At 34.8% G+C, this 17,841-nt stretch overlaps 1 protein-coding gene across 41 annotated transcripts in view; it reads right to left on the bottom strand.

Annotated features, from left to right (window-relative positions):
* Positions 1 to 17,841, bottom strand: part of PTPRD (protein tyrosine phosphatase receptor type D) — a 2,298,568-nt gene that overhangs the window by 1,250,527 nt on the left and 1,030,200 nt on the right. For all 41 annotated transcript variants that reach the window (XM_055350539.2, XM_055350541.2, XM_055350534.2 and 38 more), the window contains one exon: positions 15,917 to 15,966. The gene's annotated coding sequence lies outside the window, so the exon portion shown is untranslated. The remainder of the gene's footprint in view (positions 1 to 15,916; positions 15,967 to 17,841) is intronic.

Here is a 17,841-nt window from a genome sequence, read left to right as displayed (position 1 = left end):
ATTGGGGGACACCCTTCCTAACTGTGAAGGTTCAGGGTCTAGGGGTGTCTCAGGCCCCATGACCTTAGGCCCCAAGGCCTTATGTTGCATTAGGACTACGGGTCCTAAGCCTTTTTGTAACTCTGCTACTAAGGGACTTGTACTCAGTGTACTTCAATGCTCTAAGTAGGCGCCCCACATCACTAAAGTGGATGTCCACAAGTTCCAGTCCGGGGGGGTCGCTATCCATGAGTGCACACATCCCGTTATTGGGTAAGTCATCTGAATGATGACTGTAGCCTGTCCTGCCACACTCTTATGAACCTAGAGGGCAGCATATGCAGTTACTAACTGCTTCCCAGTCTGGGGCGTGGTTACCCATCAACACACCCATCCCGCTATAGGGTAAGTTGTCTACAGGATGACTGTAGACTGTCCTACCACACTCTGAGCATGAAGGGCAGCATATGCAGTTACTAACTGCTTCCCAGTCTGGGAGTTGGTTACCCATGAACACACCCATCCCGCTATTACTAACTGCTTCTCTATTAATGAACACTGGCACTTAGCTCCCTCCTGCAGCTGGGACTAAAAGCCTACTGGCACTTCCAACTGCTCCAGCATTGCTTAGGCCCTAGCCAAAACTATCTGTGGTCACATGCACATTCAGTTTTAATAGGCACCCCTGGTTAACTACATGTAGGGCTTGTGCCTACTGAATAGGCTGCTTGGCTGTCTCAGCCTCATCATCCAATCCCAGGTAAGAGGGGCATTGCTGTTTCTAACTCTGCAAGAGAATGAGAGGTTAGCATAACATCATCAATAAGACTATGACATATAGTAGGGCTATGCACATAGCCCTCCAGCAACACTGCGAAAGTCCACTGTTGCCCTCCCATGAAGGTAAACTGTTCCTGGCTCTCTGGACAAGAAGTTCCAGTTCTGTTGTCACGTGGTCCGGCAAGTCTGTGACAGACCATACAGCTGCAAACCCATGAAAAACACCCACCCTCAGAATATCCTCAGCCATGGGAGAGACATAAGCGGTGCATAAGTGGAGAGCCAAGCTGCCAATGCCAAGGTGCAGACAGAGGTTTCACTTTCACTGACCAGCTTCCACAGCTGCCAATAAATGCAGTTCTGCCTGGAAACTTATCTGGGTTCAGAGACCAGTGGATTGCCAAGTCCACATGTGGCTCCGGTTGTCCGGTGCCCCCTCAAGTCAGGCTTCTCGGCCAGTTCTCTTATCAAACAGAAAAAACTACACTTCCGCCAACCGCAGCAGGTACTCTTTGAACTGGAATGCTAGGGCAGGACTGGGTTGCGCAGCAATTTTCTTCTCTCAGATGTCTTGCACTAAGTCTGTACATGACTGTGGACCTTACTTACTTAACTCCCACAACTCAGCCGGGACACAGGCACTAGAGGAAGTACACTCCACCTCATTAGGGGGTCTCTGGGACCACCCCTGGGCCTAATAGCAGCTCATGCTCTATTTTCTGGTGGACTACAGGGCGAGCCTGCAAAGACATATGGTGGTAGATTCTAGAAATGTTGCATCTTGCAGGGACTAGGCATGTATTTCCCGCAGCACAGTTACAAATGCCTATCTGACTTTGCTGGCAAAGATATGTTCCTCCTTAGTGTTGTGCACCTCAGGTGCTTCAGCGCTTCCTCCACACTCACAGGGAATCTGTCCACTGCCTCCCATGTTTCCATTGAGGCTCATCCAAGCAGCATCACTGCCACCAGGTACCACAGCCCATGCTGCAGCCACATAGCTGACCCGGCAAGCCTCAGGGCCTGAAGACCCACTCACTTCATCCCACCCTTATTGCCAGTTGTCAGGTCCTAGGGTCCAGTTCCAGCCCATGCTGAAGTCCAAGGGGAGTGGGTGGATGGGCAGAAAGTACACTCTGGGGCCGTGGGCAGGTGAATATGGCTTTATTCAGCAGCAGCTCTCTTACACAGCTTACTTAAAGTAGCTTTCTCATTAGCAGCTTACTTTCACACTGTCCGCCCTGTCTTGGCTGCTTGAGCCAGCTGCCCCCATGCACAGCTGTGCAGCAGGTTCTCCCTTGCCTTCATGGTCAGTAGCTTAACTCTTTCTCTTTCTGGGCACAAGCAAGCCAAGCTGTGTCCTGGCTCCCTCCTGTCTATCTGCAAGACAGGTAGCCTTCACTCTCTCTCTTTCTCTGGGTGCCATGTGCCTGCCACGTCAAGCCATGTTGAGCCGAGCTGAGCCCCAAGAACCAAGCAAGCCTGTACAGCATCAGCAGGGCAGTTATACCTTTCACAGACAATAGTGTTGTAGAGCCAATGATGGCCTTCCTATGTTATGGCTACACGGTTGTGATAACAAGTGGAGTTATACGCCTGCGCTCTAAACTCACTGAGTCACTCAGGATGTAAACATCATACCTTGGCCTACCCCTGCCTAAAGCACAGCCATGTTCCTTACACCACATTTCCAGATCAAACCCATGGACACCTTGCATGTATTGATTGATGTCTGTCTGTGACTTCTGTCCCCCTAAAATGTATAAAAAATGAAGCTGTAACCTAAACAGTGTGGGCACATGTTCTCAGGACCTCTTGCAACTGTGCCTCACGTATTGGTCACGTATATTTGACTCAGAATAAATCCATTCAAATATTTTACATAATTTGACTCTTTTTCATCAACACTACTAAGTAAATGGCCACTGATTTATCATCAAACCATTTGGGGTAAAATTAGATTTTCACAAAGAACAAGAAAATGGCATCGTGCTCAAGTATAAAAAGAATAACCTCTCTCTATTTTCAGAACTACAGTTAGAAATGTGCAGGGAAAAAGGCATTTAAGTTTAAGCCTTAACTGAAAAAAACACTCTTACTTTCCAAACAAAAGAAGGATACCAATTTATAAAACATCTGTGTTGGTAAAAATCTGTTTCTCTTCAGAGGTGATGAGATCTTTTCTCTTAGATTGAAAGACATCACATACATTTCTTTCTCTTTCTATCTACTGGTTGTACCTTCTCTCATTTGTTGGTTCCTTCTCCTTCCAAGCTCTTATTGTTCGAATGGCCCATGGCTCAGACTTAGACATTTTCTCTCTATGTATATGTGCTGCTTTAAGGATTTTTCTCTCATTTTATGGCTTTAAATGTCATCTCTGTGCCACCAACATTCACTTTTTTAATCTTCTGGACTGACATTTCTTCCAAACTGAAGCCTCATATATCCATATGACTACTTGATACCCAACTTCGGAGTCTAAAAGACATCTAAAATTCAACATGTCCAAAATTGATCTGATTTTCTGTGTCCCCCATGTCTGTTTTCCTCACACTCATACTCTTTATTTTTTCTTTTTATTTTTTGGTAAAAGGCAGCTCCACAATTAAGTTCTTAGCTCTCAAATCCCTAAGCTATCCTTGATTCCTCTTTCTCTTATGTCCCTCAGGCAATTTGTTGGAAATTCTGCCAACAAATCCTTCAAAATTTACCTAGAAAATTTATCTAAATTCTTTTCATTGCCTCCTCTGCCACTATTCTGGATGAAGCCCCTATTATTTCTTATCTGCATTACGATAGCCTTTAAAAATGGCTTCTGGCTTTAAGACCATCCCCTATTTGCCATTGTCAACAGAGATAATTACCTTAGTATCATCCTTCTGCTTAAAATCCTTCAATGGCTTCTCACTGCTCTTAGTGTTAAAGCCAAAGCTCTACCTGACCTGCCTTCAACCCCACCTCTGTTACTATTCTGACCTCAGGTCCTAGAACTCTGCCTTCCTCTGCTCCTATTGCACTGTCCTCTTTGCTATTTTTCAAGCCTCCTTTCAGCCTTTGCCTTTACAATTAGACCCCTCTCCCTCATGGTATCTATATGGCTAACACCTTTAGCTCCTGAGCAAATTTGTCCAAATCTGTTCTTTTGGATAATTCAACTCTAAGCATCCTATTTACAATTATATTTCTTCCCACCCCACATCTCCTTATCCCCAATTCTCCTGTTTCCTTTCAACCTGTTCTACTTTTTGTTATTTTCTGTAAAATACATAACCTTTAAATATGCTAGATTATTCTATCACCATCTGTCCACACTGGAATCCAAGCTCCATGTGGGCAGACATCTTTGCCTCTTGTATTTACAGTGTAACTCAAGCAGAAAGACAATGGTCTAGAACACAGTAGCTGCTCACCAAATATTTATTGCTGGATGAATGAATATTAGAACATTTTTAATAAATCAACTTTTTCAACTGAATATAAAATTTTAGCTAATTGTATGGTTATAATTGTACCCACTTTATTATAAGAATTATATAATGTGTTTCAGTCTGACCCTTCTCTTTGGTAGGAGCAGAAAGAGATTAAAAAGAAAAGGGGCAAGGGGTGGTCAAGATATAGTAATAAAAGTTGTAATGAGCAAGTCTATCCAGATAAGTTTGAAATGTGAGAAGAATCCATGGCTTAGGTGTGCTGTACAAATTTGCTGGGTTACTTCATTTGGGAACTACCTTATGGATAGACTATTATAAGCTGGGATCAGAATGCTTTGACAATATGATAACTCCAGTATCTTTTTAATTAACTTATTGTCATGATCATCAAAGTAGCTTTAGTTATTTTTCTTCTATCTGTACCCAAACCATGGATCGCTCTCTCCTTATTTTATTCTGCATGGACAAGAAAGAAATATGGCGGTAGATTCTGGAAATACTGTGATTGCTGAAGAATACACCAATTCCAGAACTCAGGGACAGCCTACAGAGCTGGAGCATAGTAAGAAAAATAAGGAAACCACATTCAGAGGATCAGAACAGTTGTTGATGCTTTTATCCTTGGCTTTTATGCCAAGGATTAAACATTATGTTATATGAAAATCATTCTGCAACCATATAAACAAAACCATAAAGTTTCCATTAAGTAATATCCCATGCATCCAATATATGATGTTTGAAAGAGATCATTAATACATTGGTATGCCCAAGTAATACTTTTATCTTGCATTCTCATACTATAGAACTAGAATCGACTCATACTGACAACCAACATGCTTTACCTGAGCATTTAAATCTTGACTTCAGTTAACCTTATCCAATGATATCCTGGCTTTCTTCTCCACATGACTTAGCCCAATGGCTCTCAAACCAAATGGGCATATGAGTCACTTGAAGAGGAAGTAAAAGACATGTTGGCCTAGGTTCAACTGAGTAGGTGAGAGCTTGGGTTGTTTTATATTTACCAAGTTTTCCAGCTCATTCTAATAGCTACCAGTGCTTGTAGATCATTAGAATAGCATGCTCATCTGGCCTCCCAAGAGTGTATTTAGTGAGTATGTCAGCCAAAGAGGCTATTAGAAACATCAGCTGAGCTTTTTTAAAGTTTAAGTACCTTTGTATTAACTTTGTAGATCCTTATTCATTTAACCTGAGGAGGAGCTCAAAGATATGCGTAAGAAAATCTCTATGAGTGATTCTGATGAGCTTTCCAAATGAAGGAGCAATGCCCAAGCTCTTGAAGTACTCTTTCTCCAAATTTTCATCAGTGGTAAGGAATGCTTCTCCTGTTACCCTTTAGAAACAAGTTAACTCAGAATCTCCCTGGCATAACAGGGTTGGCATGAGGAATGCAGGGGTCCTTGTCAATTTAAATTTATATTTTAAAAAGTTTCTGACTCCACATTAGATCAACTAAATTCGAATTTCTTAGGCTGAGGTTCATGAATTCACACTTTTATCAGATTTACTAGATGATTCTCTTGCACACCAAATTGTGAGAACCTTTGGGTTGGAGCTTACTCTTTTTTTAAACAATTTTTAAACTTACTGAACCAAAATCTTCGAATCCTGGGGTACATATATATTAAAAGCTTTCCAAGAAGATTTTTAAAGGTCATTATATTTAGGAACTCCTGTATTAATATGTAACTCAAGAAAACCCATCTCTGAATTGTTTTTCCTAACTCTAGTTCAGTGACTGTCTTTGGATTTATTAGCACTTAGAAAAAATATATCACACTTAGATTTTACTTCTGAAGATATTTCTTGTTCTGCCTCCAGAAATGTAAGCTGAACAAAAGAGAGACTTGAATCTTCTGGTTTTTTTTTTTTTTTTTTTTTTTTTTTGCAGTGCACCTAAGGCTAACCTGTTATGGGCTATGCAGTATTTGCTTCATAAAGATTTAAATGAATGACATGCAGTTTTCAAATTTACCTAGTTTCAAAATTATCTCAAGGTCTCCAATGTCCTGATAACTAACTTAATCTTATATAATCCCATAAAAATAAGCTTAATAAAGTGAAAAGTTATATTCAAATATTTTATTAAAACTTACTAATATGTGTAAAAGGTTTTGTAAAGTGGAAAGGATTATCTGAATGAGTAATTGTAAACTAACAATATATTTTATTAATTACCTCACTTTTTGCAACTCTAAACAAACCTTTTTAAGCTCACTAAACTCTTGCTTCATCTGTTTTGATTAGGAATTTTCTGATCTGAAAAAAATATGCGGTTTTTTAAATTAACAGTTATAGACTATGTAGAAATGGAGATACACTTCTGATGAGTGAAATGTTTATTAAATTTAAAATTGCAAAAAATTGCATGTATTGAATGATGTAATCTAAATGCAAATCTGAATAAGGATTGGAAAGGAAGGCATAAAAATCCTTTTTATTTTGATACTTCAGAATCTGAATGCAGAATGATGATGGATTTCTGAAGAATAATTTTTCCTTTCTTTTTGTTATTTATATTGCAAAACTTTATTAATATATAAAAATGCTTTTAATATTTTTAACATATAAGAAATATAAAGAAAATGCTACAAATAGCCACATGTTCAGAAGTAAACTACAGGTATCTTTATTTTTTAAATCATTTTTACATTTTTTTGTACCTTAACATATTCCCAGAAACTGTTACATTATTATTCATTTTTTGTGCGTTTAGGAAACCAGACAAATGTCCTTGTTAAAAAGGAAACAGAACATTAAACTTTGGCCCCATTTCCTAGGATTTTGAAGAATTTATATGTTAGAGCTGTCAAGGATGGAATACAGAGAAATGAGATAAATGAAAATGACCAAGTAACCCTACTTAAACCCCTTTGTTGATGGTGTCTTCTATAGTAGGGAATCTATAATTTCATTTTTGTACTCTCTAATAGGCCAGAAGTGTCAGATGGATTTATAAATATGCTATGAAGGACACAAGATGAATCATTTATTAGCTGCATCCTCATTTGTGACAACTTGAATTCTATGCTGTTAGGGCTTGCTTTTTTATTCCTGCACATTTTTTCTTCTCCAGCAATTTCATCTTGGTATATATATATATTATTTTCCAGTACTTATTAAAATTCTCACTAATTACATTTATACGTGGACAACACAAATCAAACTATTGTCATATTTTGAAGACTGTTATTATCTACTTAGATGGATCTTTGAACTCGATAAGACAAAAATAATTTGCACATGTTGATCTGTCAAAAACTGTGATATATATGAAGGTAAATTATAATACACAACTATAAGAATTTTATTTGTTTAATGTACAATGAGCTTAAATTAATTACTCAAGAGCACAGCAATAAGCAATGGTGTTGTGGTCAAAAATTTAAACTCAGATTATTTCTCTCTGTACGTGCTTTTCGATTAAACTTGTGTGAGAGCTTATAATGGTTTGCCTAGGATATCAGGAAAAACAATGTAATTCTTGCTGGAGAATCAGTTTTACACAATAATACATAAACATTCTTATATGCTAAATAAAACCTGGATGTTTTATTACATAGACTATGTATTTAACATAATTTAAAAAGGCTGAACACTATAAAATATAAAATTAGCACAATTTACAAAGATTAAACACAAGATTTTAAGAAAAGCTTACACTCGTAGTGGGGTCATAACTAATTATATTTCATAGATCATCCTTTGTCAGTAAAGTTTTGGGGCAGTAAAACCTTTGGACATTTGTGGAAAATATTGAAAAGCATTTCTTCGGCCTATCTTACTTTCTTCTCATGGAAAAATGAAAGAAATGCTCCGAACATTCGCTCTGCTTATGTACACTGACACTAACACTATTTTGTTGCCCAGGCACATACTTTAGCAAACACACAGTAAACCTTACCTTATAACAGTGATTACAGAGTCAAATGCAAAGGCAGCAAGGGCACCAACTTTACCCTCAAAGTGTGGAAAGTCCATTGCCGAGAAAGGTCATCAAGTAGATATAAAAAACATAAAATAATCAGTCTAATGGAAATATGTTGAAGGTCAATGGGAAAATGAAAGCGCACATAGGTCACCTGAAGATTCATGAAATACTGCATAAAGAGTGTGGCATTTGAGCTGAAATTTGAATGAATGAAGGAATAGCAGTACCTTTTCTGTCAGTCAAAGGTGTGTGAGTGGGTCTTGGTCAAAGGAAAAATGCAGAGATGATTGATTGTGGGTGGGAGGTTCTGCTAGGGGTGGGATTGTTGTGTTATTGAGAGAACAGGATGGGTGAAGGCACCAGATTGGGAGCAAAGAACATAGGTATGCCGGTCTCATGGATGGTAACAGAGCAGCAAAACTGAGGGAGAAACCCCATTCTGTACATTTTTATACAGAAATTATTCTGTTGAAGATGAAAAGTCACTAAAGAATTTTGAGAAGAGATGTGGATGTAAACAATAACAATTGCCTACTTCCTAAGCAATCACCTGTTTAATTTGATGTGATTATCCCTGGGGACTTCATTCTAAAGTAAACTCACATTTTATCTATTATTGCCTCAGGGAAAATAAAAGTATTAATTCAAGAAGGATGTAGTACACCAACAAAGCATAATAACTATAACAGATACCACTGGTTGCCTAGCAAAGAACCATTTCTCCTTTTCTGCTTCTTAAGGGAACTTGAATTTTTTATCCCCCCCATGCTTCTCTATGCAGCCTTGAGCTTCCATGGAAGCAGAACAGATTTTTAAATGCAGAGGGTAAACACAACTGGTCTAAGCCAATAGTAAATGATCCTTATAGGCTGGGGCATGTGACACATTTGATAGAAGAGATGTGAAAAGGTATTTGCTGGCAATAGGCAGAAGAGTGGGGATTGTCATAAAATCTTAATCTTTTATGGCATAAAAAGAAGGCAAAATCCCCCCTTTTTTTTTCTACTGGGTATCTCATGTCTAGATATGTAACCTATAATTACGGCAGACATCTTTCAATATTGAGGGATTCTGGCCAAGGACAAACCTAAGATAGGACATTGGGCACAAAGATGAAAAGAACATAGGTCCCTGATTATGTCAGTGAGTCATCCATGAAATTCTACAACTTCTTAACTTCTTATTTGTATAATAAGAAGCCTTTCTTAAAGCCTAAGCAAGTTAGTTTCCTGTTATTTGTGGCTCAAAGCATATCAACTGATATAATTAGAATAATTAAATTTAAAGCTTGAAAGGATTCAAAATTCATAGTGCATATCCTTCTTGTTTTATATTAGAACACATGGAAGACTTGAGAAAATAAATGACTGGGGTGGGAGGTCAAACGATTAATTAGAAGCAGAATAAGGCTTCCTAAGTTCCACAAATATTCTGCCTTCTCATCTTTAATACATTTCAGATTTCTTAGGAGATCATTATACAAATAAAACCATCCAGAAGAGTATGTGACATGTAATAAATACTGAATAATACCAACTGAAAATATGGGCTCTTATTTCCAACTTTGCCCAACTAGTGAACAGTTTTGATATTAACCATCCAATTATGACAGTGAGAAAATATATGCTACTTACAACTCACTGAGTCATACATGTATGGATTTATAGGTTTTCCTACATGCTTTCCTCTATGACGTTTACACATTTTTTTAAACGATAATCAGATGCTATGTTCCTTCATCTACTAATTATAACTTAATGGGAGGTAGCTCTTAATTTTCCACTGATGGGTAACTAAAGTTTTGATGGGGTGATAAGGATATACACATAGTATAGAGGACTTCACAGATGAAGACCCTTTTGTAACTGGAGGATGACTGTAGACCCTACAAGCTCTCCAGGACTATAAATTTCCTATGGGTCCCTGTTAGCTGACTGTTTCCCAATACTAGCCCAATGCCTAGTACATGCAGATGCTTAGTGGGTTTTGTTGAATAAAATAATGGGTATCTACAATAAGGAGTTGTGAACAAAAGAGAGAAAAAGGCAAAGACACTGGGGAAAGTCAGTTGAGAATATGCACTATGCCCACTTTCTCATTTTGCTAGGTAATGGCCATTATACCGAGTTTAAAGTCAATTCATTTTCTTAATTCTTACTCTGTCATTGTCATCATCTACAGCGAGTAATAATAGTAATAATCCCCTAACTATCTGCACATGTATCTGAACACAGATGATATAGTAGTAATTTGCGAATGTTGTAAGTGTAACGAAATTAAAACCATTGATTAAATGGCACAATAATTTCTACAGAGCAGAGGGGGAAAAAAAAAGGTATTTAAAGGAAAGAACTGAGCCACAAAGTAAAGCTTACTTTAAAATACACATTTGAGTTTCAAGTTTAAAAAAAGTCAGTCACCAAAGATTTGTATCATGTGATAACAGTGGCAGTTTATTAATAATCTGTCATGTAAAGCTGACATATTAGAAGCTGAATTCTGCTCAGCTTTACAATAAAATCCCATCCATTTTATTGCTACCAAAATTAAATATATGCCATTGAAAGGCTTTAGTAAGCTTAAATATGTTCTAAAGCTCTTTTTTTTCCCCTAACACTTCGTTATCAACAAGTCAAATCGACAAAAGTCTAATCTCGATTTTCCCAGATATCCATAGTATATCAAAGAGGGAGCAAGCTAACATACACATTTTTATAGAGGTTGATAAAGTTTGCCTTTAGACAAATAGGAAAGTCTTAGAAACTAAATTACTTGTTCCTGACATGTCGGGAACAGGGGAAGGCTAGATATAGTGTGGAAATCATATAGAGTAAGTATTAAAACTTAAGCCTAGGGGATTCACAGATGGATAATTTATTTAATCAGAATTATGTGTGAGCTAGCCAGATAGGAACAATCTATCCAAAGGTGTGAAGAGGTGATAATCCATATGTATTCAGACTAAAGGATTTAGGTGAGGCATTTTGTAACAAGTAAATATCACTGAACTAGTTTTTTTCAGAAATATCAGTTGAAAGTGCCCATCAGAAGTAGAACTCCATTTTTCCCATATATTTTTTAGGGAAAAAAAATAACCCCACAAAACTGCACATTAACAATTCTGTGTAATCAATTCATTATTGAATAGGAAGCAAAAATTTCCAGAGAGTATTTGTGCATGCAGTGATCTCAAATTCAAACTTCATTTATGTTACCAAAACTTTTTACCCATGTCTTTCTAATTTTATTATCATTATTATTATTATTATTTGGACTTCAAACGGTGTTTGTGACTTCAGATTAGACTTCTATTGCATAATTCAGTATTTAAATTTTGGGTCCAAATAATGCACAGTAATTCTTCAGTTTCCACTATTTTCCTTCATGCAGGATGTTACTTGTATGTCTTTTAACTTCATTTTTCCCCAAGCCCTGTCACCACTGTGAAAATAAACTAAGCTAATTTAACTGGCATCAATTACCTCTACATGTGGTTTGTGTGTCTTAACTGGATTTTTCCCTTTAACTATCACTTACATTCAGGGACATATGAAATAAATCCTGAAATATTTATTTCTATAACTTATGCTCTATTTATCAGATAAGCTCATTATTTATCTATTTGGAATGGCTAGTGGAGGATAAGAAGTATTAGTGCTACTTAAAGTCTTAGAACCAATCTTCAAGACAGCCTTTTGTGTTTTACCTTTGTTCTCCCTGCTTTCATTATGACACAGAGATTGGTAATTTAGAAAAAGTGAAAAACATCTAATTAGCTCTTGATTATTGTGCTTAATATTGCATTATGTTTGGCTACCTAAAACAGGCAAGAAAGCAGAAAGAAAAAAACAAGCAACCAAAATCTTCTGAAACAAATCCCAAGCTCTTCAAATATCCAAATATATGGATTAATAAAATTCCATCTTTAGTTTCAAGGATTTTAATCTATGAACCCCAACATTTCTTTATTACATTGTTTCAATATTATGAAGAATTGAAACACATTAGCTAACTACTAAAATAAGATATTATCTACTTTGCTGTTCTACTTCCATTGTGTTACATTATGAGTTACTCTTAAATCATGACATGGCTTAGACTAAGGACCCAGAGATGAAAAACAAACATTCTAAGAACGTATTTAAATGAAGATTGTTACTTCATGAGGAAAAACACACGCAATTCTAAAAACGTGTATACTGCAACCTGTGGCAAACACATGTATGTTTGCATAACTGATACAAAATTTTTAAAAATAAACAATCCTGATTTTTATACCGTCCTTTCTATCAGACACAAAACAAGTTGTGTTTTTGGCGAAAATTTTAAAACAAACAAAAAAAGATACATATGTCTCTCTCTCTCTTCTCTCTCTATATATCTCTCACAAGACAAGTATTAAATAAAATCTTAATGAAGTGCATATAATAGTATTCTGTAGTTAATACTTAAGGCTGTATTTATATTACGGCTGTTATATGCTTATATAACTTATTAGACATAACATTTTAGAAGCAATAAATATATTTTAACAATGATTACATTTAAATGCTTAAAGTTTAGCCTAATATTCTGATATTTTAATGATCCTATAGAACATTCATATTGCATGCTTTTGGTTCCCTTAATAATATCTTATGGAAATAAATTATCATAATTCATTTAGGCTTAAAGTAAAATAATTTTGTTATAGTGCTGAATTTTCATTTCAAAATTGTGGCCACATAACTAATTGTTGCATGAAACTTATAATGGGCAATTCATAAATATATATATATTGACTTAATACTACATATTGCTTATTTTAATAGATACATTAAATTATTAAATAACTACATATCAATGTATTAATATTTATGTATGAATTTTATAATAAAACATTAAAACATTTACAGAGCAATTACAATTCTAATGCAAATCTATTTATCTTAAATGCACAAGGTAATAAACATAGAACAATGTAACACCTGGAGTCCATTAACTGTAAAATTTTAAACGATAAAGCGTTTAGAGAAACCATAATATCTTAGTAACAACAGATAAGGCAAAAATAAATAGGACATAAAAAACTTTGATCACAGAAGGAAAATGAAAAAACCCTAATAAACAGAAATAAATCAAAATTAAGAACTTCTGTTCATCAAAATATATCATCCAGAGAGTAATGAGAAAATCCACCAAAGAGTTGAATATAAAGTGCAAATATTCAGTGGTGCTCTGGTAAGTATTTCACAACTAGCTCTCCAGAAGGAAAAATAAAGCCATTATTTTTGGTGTTTCTCAAACTATGTTGTGAAAATACTTCTATCATGACTGATTTTCAAACCCATAATTGACACTTTCATAATTGGCTATGGTTAGTTTTGAGAAAATATTTAAGAATGTAAGAATGTTAGTCTAAGAATATATTTAAATCAGGATTATTACTTCATGAGGAAAAACACATGCAATTCAAAAACCATACATAAAAGGACAATGTAATCTGTGGCAACTACACATTTGCAGAATTGATTCTGAATTTTAAGAAAGAAATAATGCTGATTTATTAATTGGTAGTTTTAAATCCTCTATTGGATATATACAATGGCATATATATATATATGTGTGTATATATATGTGTGTATATATACGTGTGTATATATATGTATATGTGTGTATATATATATCACATATATGTGTATATATGTATGTATGTATAAACATAACCCAATATGTATATTATGTATGTATAAACATAACCTAATAATAAAGGACAAATAATCTAGTAAGAAAAAAAGGCAAAAGTTTTAGGACATTTCAACGAATAGTGTAACCACATGAGAAATAAGAGCAAAGACAAATGTTTGATAGCATTAATATTCAAGATATTCCAATTATAATACCCCTATTCACATACCCAAACTGCTGAAGTTAGGATGAAAAACCCCGGTGTGAGTGAGTATAGGGAGCAACTGAACTCTTATAGCCTGCTCCTAAAACTGATAAACACTTGGTGAATTGTCAATATGTACTGAAGCAGAACATGAGCATATCCTATGTACACAACAAAATACATACATGTGTTCTCCAAAAACACATGTTCCTGATATCCAAATCAACACTATTGATAAAGCCAAAGTCTGGAAGCTACTTAAGTGACCATCAATATTAGAAAGGGTTAATAATTTGGTCTATTCACACAGTTGAATACTACACAGCAATGAAAATGAGCGATTTACCACTGCACACAATTTTACAAACATAATGTTGAGCAAAAGAAACAAAGCAATACCTATTGTATGATTTCATTTATAGAATACAGAAAAAGGAGCCTCCTTTTTCTATATTCTAGAAGCAAAGATATTGCTTATGCTCTGTATACTTCTAGAACTGAAGATATTGCATATGCTCTATAGGTTTAGTGACTAGAAAGAGTATAACAGGACTCAAAGTACTCTAATGTTCTTTTTTTTAAAAAAAAAAAAAACTTATGTCAGTATTGGTTATATGGGTGTAATTCATTTTGTAACAATTCACTAAAACTGCGCACTTAAGATATAAGTAATTTTCTCTATGTATATAAGATAATTAAAACACTGGAGATAATAGTAATTTTTTAGAATACTTTTGTTTCTTATTATAAATTGAAATAATTTATTTAAAAAGTTGATTCAGGTATATTTGTGAAATATAATTTAAAACTTAAAAATAAGTACTTGGGGATAAAATTATTACTCAAAGTGTATCTAAATAATTTCTCCAAATTTCTCCCTTTATCAGCAAAGTCCTCCTGGTAGAGCAGAGGAATTTCACTTTCCTCCTATATGATACTTGTTTTAAACAATCCTATGTTATGTTGAGTGTTTCTTTAAAAAGTAATGAAAAAGTATGCCTTATAGTTCTTAGAGATGGCTGTTATCTACAATCATTTTAAAACATCTTTTTCAAGACACATTGCAATAATGCTATATGCCCAAATAGGAGTTTTAATCAACTGCCTTTGTGCTTCCAAGGATGTCATTTCCCCCAAGTATAAAATGTATGATACAAATGCCCACATTATCTGGATTTTATATATTTATTATAAAGTAAATCTTTATTATGTTTACTAATAAGCAACAGATAAACTCTGAAAGTTGGCTTAGTGAAAATTAATTTCATCAGTTTCAAAACACAAATTAAACTCATATTTATGTATATTCTGTAGTCAATTATTAAAATAATCCAGATTCACATTTTTGACAAACCTTATTGAATACATATAACCACAGAAGTTAATGAATAATTAAAGCCTTAAAAATTGCCTTAGAAGTCACTTGTTATTTATTACCATCTTATTTCCATAGTTACATACTTTACTCTCAAATTCCTGGAGCTCTAACATCATGCTTCATGGAGAGACCCAATTTTGATACATCTTGACAGGTGATAAAACAAGTTTTACTTTCAATAACTCATTACCATCAAATAGACTTCATTATGAAAAATTTAATGGATAAAATTGTTATTCATGTTCAAAGAACAGTTTTCAGTGGTATCAATCTTTACCTTTGTGGGAAACGCCTTAAAATTTACGTAGAAATCTATCAAAGACTATATCAAATAACTGTATTACTATAATCTATCCAAGAACATAAACATTTTGATAGAAAATATCACATAATTTCTTCAACATTTATGGTTAAATATCAAATGACTTATTTGAATTTCCTTTACTTTAAAAAAACTGGACATGATCAAAAAGCGGTAATGAAAATAACTCTAAAATTAGGTAAATTAATTATAATCTTACCGTAAGCTCACAGGTTAGGAATTCAAAGAAAAAGTTCACCACCCTGAGACCTAGAAAAGTATAACCCAAAACATTCTTTATTAGTACTAGCATTCAATTTAAATTAAAGAACCTTAAGAGGTTAGTAATTCAATATGAGAAATGTTATTATATAATTAGTGTACATATCACTTGACAAACATTTTTGACTGCAGTATTTGTCTGAAATAGCATTACCAGTTACTCATCTTACATCAAAGTATTGTGATTTGGGCTCTTTAATGCAGTGATGACAAACAAGCAGACAATTATTGTCCACTTGCTTCTTGTAAGACTATAGGTGATGGATACATTTGCAAGCTTAATGTATTTTGTTAGATAACCTTCTCTGTTACCTTAATTTAACAATGTCAGATATAACATACATCCCGATATATACATGTGCAAACATGTACACATACGGATGTGGCTATCATACCATAATCCTACTTTTTATCTTTGCTTTATCCATTTTAATCACTAATAAATAACTCTCCGTGATATATTCTATAAAGTATGTAATAATTTTAAAGGCTGTACAGTACTCCATCGTTCACTGTACATCCTAAATTATTTAAGATATTTAATAATTATGCTAGTTATTATTATTGTCTTTAAATTGTCTTTAAAATACACCAGTTAGTTACCATTGTGTGTGACTTTATATAATAGTTACTGAGGCCAGGTGCGGTGGCTCATGCCTGCAATCCCAGCACTTTGGGAGGCCGAGGTGGGTAGATCACAAGGTCAAGAGTTCAAGACCAGCCTGGCCAATATGGTGAAATCCTGTCTCTACTAAAAAATAGAAAAATTAGCCACCTGTGGTGGCGCATGCCTGTAGTCCCATCTACTCAGGAGGCTGAGGCAGGAGAATCACTGGAACCCGGGAGGTGGAGGTTGCAGTGAGCCAAGATCATGCCACTGCACTCCAGCCTGGGTGACAGAGCAAGACTGTCTCAAAAAAAAAAAAAAAAAGAAAGAAAAAGAAAAAAAATAGTTACTGAGCCCTTTGTAAAAGTTTTCTCATTTTGATGCAGTGGTAACTTTATCAACACACATTACTCGCCATCAAGTTTGTTTAATGCTTGATAGATACTATTATATATGAACAAGAAAAGAAAACTAAATATTTAACCTCTGCCCTCAAAGAAGAAATTAGTAGTACTTGCAAACTCTTTAGAAAATTCATGAATAACTGGTAGGTCTACAAGTAGGTGCTCTACTGTGTAACCTCTAGCTAATTGCTATATAATTTAAAATAGAAAAGTTATAATAGATTGAGTCTTTTATGTCAATTCTTTAATTGTTGGTACTGTTTTGGGAGACTGTGTTGTTCTCAGTTTATGCATTAAACTGTTTCAACTAGTTTCTACCATAATTGAAGAAAATAGTTTATATAACTTCATTTATTTGATGAAGGAATAATACTTCATTCTTAGGAAGGATGATCATATGTGAAAGTGAATCTGACAGTAAAATGAACCACTTGAGAGGTGATATAAAATGTTTCTCTTTTTGATGAAATGTTAGAGAAAAACAAAATATCACTATCACGGAGGTGTAAAGGAGTACATTACAATTCTTCTAGTAGACCTCCCGGGCTCATTTGTACAGTATCACTTTCTGCTTTCATTGACCCTCCAGGAGCAAGGATAGAGATGATTTCAGGAGATCTATTCCTTATTGACATTTGTGAAAGGAGAATCCTCTCAAAAGAATCTAGTGTGATTTGAAATGCTCGTACTTTAAAAAGTCATTCAATGAATTAGAGTGACCTTCTTTCTTGCCCTCCCTTTTTATCTAGAGGTGCAACAAATTAAATTTTGGTTAAATGTTAAAAGGTTGAGTATTAGAATTAACATTTGGCTGAAGCTAAATATTACCATTGTAGAATAAACTTCTTGGAT

The sequence above is a fragment of the Gorilla gorilla genome, chromosome 13 (genome assembly GCF_029281585.2).
Source record: "Gorilla gorilla gorilla isolate KB3781 chromosome 13, NHGRI_mGorGor1-v2.1_pri, whole genome shotgun sequence".
Taxonomy (NCBI): domain Eukaryota; kingdom Metazoa; phylum Chordata; class Mammalia; order Primates; family Hominidae; genus Gorilla; species Gorilla gorilla.
This window is presented reverse-complemented; position numbering and strand designations above follow the sequence as displayed.